This window comes from Crinia signifera, chromosome 7, assembly GCF_055691185.1.
Source record: "Crinia signifera chromosome 7, ASM5569118v1, whole genome shotgun sequence".
Lineage (NCBI taxonomy): Eukaryota > Metazoa > Chordata > Amphibia > Anura > Myobatrachidae > Crinia > Crinia signifera.
The window spans coordinates 30,028,628-30,034,627 of NC_139223.1; positions in this window are offsets into that span (position 1 = coordinate 30,028,628).

The window sequence follows — 6,000 nt, forward strand, 5'->3', positions numbered from 1 at the left end:
CGTATTAGATCAGTGGCAGCAGTTACTGTAGTAGGTTAGGGAGGGTTAGATCAGTGGCAGCAGTTACTGTGGTAGGTTAGGGAGTGTTAGATAAGTGTGAGCAGTTACTGTGGTAGGTTAGGGAGTGTTAGATCAGTGGCAGCAGTTACTGTGGTAGGTTAGGGAGTGTTAGATCAGTGGCAGAAGTTACTGTGGTAGGCTAGGGAGTGTTAGATCAGTGGGAGCAGTTACTGTGGTAGGTTAGGGAGTGTTAGATCAGTGGGAGCAATTACTGTGGTAGGTAAGGGAGGGTTAGATCAGTGGCAGCAGTTACTGTGGTAGGTTAGGGAGGGTTAGATCAGTGGGAGCAGCTACTGTGGTAGGTTAGGGAGTGTCAGATCAGTGGCAGCAGTTACTGTGGTAGGTTAGGGAGTGTTAGATCAGTGGCAGCAGTTACTGTGGTAGGTTAGGGAGGGTTAGATTAGTGGGAGCAATTACTGTGGTAGGTTAGGGAGTGTTGGATAAGTGGGAGCAGTTTCTGTGGTAGGTTAGGGAGTGTTAGATAAGTGGGAGCAGTTACTGTGGTAGGTTAGGGAGGGTTAGATCAGTGGCAGCAGTTACTGTGGTAGGGGGCTATAAAGTGCTAAAAGAAGTGTGTTACACTGTGATGCCCTGACCATTACAATTCTCATTAGATCTGTTTGGCGAGTGCACCTACTTTTCTTTCTATGGGTCTAGTTCCGACCTGATTGCAAAGCTGCTTTCTTAGCAAATGGAGAAAACCATGCTGCACTGCAGGTGGGCAGATGTAACATGTGCTTGTGTCTGTGTGGTGTTGTGTGTCCTACTGTATATGGCCTCCTCTGCTGATCTCTCTGCATTGGCCAGGTGGGGGGGGGGGATTAACCAGTACACAGAGTAGCTGAGTGTGGGGTAGAACAGCGAGGGTGTCTCTGCCTGCTGTTAGATTACAAAACATAATGGAGGAATAACCGAGCTACAACTGGGAGCGGAGGACATGTCAGGTTGCTGCACAGTTACCGCCTGGACTCTCTATGCCACTGACTCCTTTCCTGCTATTTTATACATATGTTTGTAATATTCACTACACAAAACACAGCCTGTGGACATCCCCACCCTGACATTGCCTCTCTCTCTCTCTCTCTTCACATCTCTCTCCTACAGGTCCTGCTGAGCATCCCACTGTCGCATTTCGCCTCATCTCTCTCCATGTCACCAGCAGCCTCACTCCTAGCCCTGGGCAGCAGCGGTAAGTCCTCAGATATTAGATATTCAAGTTGGAATAAGCAGCCAAAATTACACCTCCAACCCCCCCCCCCCCCTGTTGCTTCTGCCCGCCTCCCCATCACCTCCGCTCTGTCAATCATGCGCCGGAGCTCCCCAGACCACGGGGATGTTCGGGGGGACTCTGGAGTGCTCAGGAGTTCAGGCTCTCGAGCCGCCACGAACATCCTCAAGTCTGCCGCCTGTGGTCACTGCTGTGACTGGCGGCGGTGGCAGGGGAGCTCATCCGGAGCGAAGGTGAGGCGGGGGCTCCTACGTTCTGTGGTAGATTTTACTGTGGCAGGACAAATTTGCCCTGGTAGGTTTGTCCTGCCACAGCATAACCCACCACTCAAGGGGTTAATGTCTCTTCTAATGGATTCTAATGACAATGTAATTGCACAATAGATATGTTTTTGTCCCCATTAATTATTTGTCTAAAATAATTAATTAACACTGCTCCTCAGTGTTGTGTGCACCCGTGGCCACTAGATGGCGCCCATCAGAACAAGTCCAGTGCTGCTCCGTTCGGTCATTTTGACGCACGCCGATAACTATTTACTAGTTTATAATCAGATCAAATGTCGTCAGTGAGCAATTATTTTAGAAATCTCACAATATATTATAGTAAGGTCATTATAAGGGGGGTATTCCATGTGTAGGTCATGACCCTGTCCCGTTCTCGGTCAGCTCGACTGAGAACATGCAGGTGGGATTCAATGGGGAGGGAGAAGGGGGCGTGGCCGGGAAGTGACGAGCTGCAGCCGACAGCTTGTGAAGTCGGGCTCGTTCTGCCGAGAAGCCCTGCTCAATGCTGTCTGGAAAGACAGCATTGAATAGGGCCCGGCGACCATCTCCCCCATGGGCGATTGAAGACCCCCCTAAGACTTAATACAGGTTGCAGCAGGATGTTACCTGGACATTGAGGCTAATTCAGTCCTGATCGCACGATAGTGAATTTGCAGAGGCCAGCGTTCAGTTACGCAGCTGCCCCTCTCGAGGGAAATCCCGACATGCAAATTAACCATGGAATGATTGTTACACTGGGCACCGTGGCTCAGAGTAGCCGGGGACTTACTCAGCGGCTGCGATGGAGAAAGGGATATCCGGCCTGGCGCTGGCGTCGCACACCCTCCCCTAGCCGGTTACCGCCCACAGACTCCTATTTCCTGTCAATCACCTTGCGAACGGCTTGCGAATATATAAATGAGCAGGATTTGATTGCAGCGCGGCCGCGGGCATGCGTACTACGGGCTGTACGTATGGGCAGTCTGTCACTGATTAGGTTCTTCAGGGGTTTATAAGCTGCTGTGTATTTGGGACGGGTGATGAAGGGGCGATACAGTCTGATGCTGCCTATAATTATACACGATTATCCTTATACGTCTAACATCAGCCAGCGCCATCACATAAGCCATTCAATGGATTACTTCCATTCTACACCTTTGGAGAGTGGTACCTTCATTTATAGTAAGGAAATTATCCAGGACATTCACCATCTACTAATAATTGCAAATTACAATTGATTAATAAAGTGGCTCCAAAAAAGTGGCTCACCTTTCCCGTTTCGTGCTCAAAATCCCCTAGTGTGTATGGGCGGGCTATGAGCTGTGAGACTGATAATCGCTGAAAATCCCCCCTGAAAATCGATGGTCTTGTGTGAAAATCACTCAATGTGTATGCACGAAGTGTTTTATTGGCCAAAAACTTTCATGGGCAAAAACGCCCAGTGTGTGTACGCACCTTCATGATGACATCACCCAGTGTGTGTGTACGCACCTTCAGGATGACATCACCCAGTGTGTGTGTACGCACCTTCAGGATGACATCACCCAGTGTGTGTGCGCACCTTCATGATGACATCACCCAGTGTGTGTACGCACCTTCAGGATGACATCACCCAGTGTGTGTGCGCACCTTCAGGATGACATCACCCAGTGTGTGTGCGCACCTTCAGGATGACATCACCCAGTGTGTGTGCGCACCTTCAGGATGACATCACCCAGTGTGTGTGCGCACCTTCAGGATGACATCACCCAGTGTGTGTACGCACCTTCAGGATGACATCACCCAGTGTGTGTGTACGCACCTTCAGGATGACATCACCCAGTGTGTGTGTGTACGCACCTTCAGGATGACATCACCCAGTGTGTGTACGCACCTTCAGGATGACATCACCCAATGTGTGTACGAACCTTCAGGATGACGTCACCCAGTGTGTGTACGCACCTTCAGGATGACATCACCCAGTGTGTGTGTGCGCACCTTCAGGATGACATCACCCAGTGTGTGTGTACGCACCTTCAGGATGACATCACCCAGTGTGTATACGCACCTTCAGGATGACATCACCCAGTGTGTGTGTGCGCACCTTCAGGATGACATCACCCAGTATCTGTACGCACCTTCAGGATGACCTCATCCAGTGTGTGTGTACGCACCTTCAGGATGACATCACCCAGTGTGTGTACGCACCTTCAGGATGACATCACCCAGTGTGTGTGTGTACGCACCTTCAGGATGACATCACCCAGTGTGTGTGTGTACGCACCTTCAGGATGACATCACCCAGTGTGTGTGTGTACGCACCTTCAGGATGACATCACCCAGTGTGTGTGTGTACGCACCTTCAGGATGACATCACCCAGTGTGTGTGTGTGTATACGCACCTTCAGGATGACATCACCCAGTGTGTGTGTGTGTGTGTGTACGCACCTTCAGGATGACATCACCCAGTGTGTGTGTGTGTACGCACCTTCAGGATGACATCACCCAGTGTGTGTGTGTACGCACCTTCAGGATGACTTCACCCAGTGTGTGTGTACGCACCTTCAGGATGACATCACCCAGTGTGTGTGTGTACGCACCTTCAGGATGACATTACCCAGTGTGTGTGTGTGTATGCACCTTCAGGATGACATCACCCAGTGTGTGTACGCACCTTCAGGATGACATCACCCAGTGTGTGTGTGCGCACCTTCAGGATGACATCACCCAGTGTGTGTGTGCGCACCTTCAGGATGACATCACCCAGTGTGTGTGTGCGCACCTTCAGGATGACATCACCCAGTATGTATACGCACCTTCAGGATGACCTCATACAGTATGTGTGCACGAACCTTCAGGATGACATCACCCAGTGTGTGTGTACGCACCTTCAGGATGACATCACCCAGTGTGTGTGTACGCACCTTCAGGATGACATCACCCAGTGTGTGTGTGTACGCACCTTCAGGATGACATCACCCAGTGTGTGTGTGTACGCACCTTCAGGATGACATCACCCAGTGTGTGTGTGTACGCACCTTCAGGATGACATCACCCAGTGTGTGTGTGTACGCACCTTCAGGATGACATCACCCAGTGTGTGTGTGTACGCACCTTCAGGATGACATCACCCAGTGTGTGTGTGTACGCACCTTCAGGATGACATCACCCAGTGTGTGTGTGTGTGTGTATACGCACCTTCAGGATGACATCACCCAGTGTGTGTGTGTGTACGCACCTTCAGGATGACATCACCCAGTGTGTGTGTGTGTACGCACCTTTAGGATGACATCACCCAGTGTGTGTGTGTACGCACCTTCAGGATGACTTCACCCAGTGTGTGTGTACGCACCTTCAGGATGACATCACCCAGTGTGTGTGTGTACGCACCTTCAGGATGACATTACCCAGTGTGTGTGTGTATGCACCTTCAGGATGACATCACCCAGTGTGTGTGTGCGCACCTTCAGGATGACATCACCCAGTGTGTGTGTGCGCACCTTCAGGATGACATCACCCAGTGTGTGTGTGCGCACCTTCAGGATGACATCACCCAGTATGTATACGCACCTTCAGGATGACCTCATACAGTATGTGTGCACGCACCTTCAGGATGACATCACCCAGTGTGTGTGTACGCACCTTCAGGATGACATCACCCAGTGTGTGTGTACGCACCTTCAGGATGACATCACCCAGTGTGTGTGTGTACGCACCTTCAGGATGACATCACCCAGTGTGTGTGTACGCACCTTTAGGATGACATCACCCAGTGTGTGTGTACGCACCTTCAGGATGACATCACCCAGTGTGTGTGTGTGTACGCACCTTCAGGATGACATCACCCAGTGTGTGTGTGTACGCACCTTCAGGATGACATCACCCAGTGTGTGTGTGTGTACGCACCTTCAGGATGACATCACCCAGTGTGTGTGTGTACGCACCTTCAGGATGACATCACCCAGTGTGTGTGTGTACGCACCTTCAGGATGACATCACCCAGTGTGTGTACGCACCTTCAGGATGACATATAAACACAATTTACTCCATTTAATATTTTGTTTCTAAATTTCTCAATTACAAAATTCTGGGAACCACTGGATTAAAATGTGCATATAACCTAAATGTTGTATTGTGTAAATCCTAATTTCTAGCAAATTTTTTTTATAAGAATCCATCTAATTAAAACGATTTATTTATTAATGTACTATAGGAATACGGTTTCTTTAATTTGTTTACACAATATTTCGCTTTTTATGCTCCTTGGTTTCCCCGCCATGGTAACCTGCGTTACTTCTCCACAGAGCGACTCCTGCGCGTCATTGACTCGTCCACGGGCACACAACAAGACTTTTCAGCTCACGACGACTGCGTACATCTCTGCCGAGTATCTCCTTCAGGCAACCTTCTCTTCACCGCGTCCTATAACCAAGTGCTTGTCTGGGACATACAGAATTCATAATGCACCGT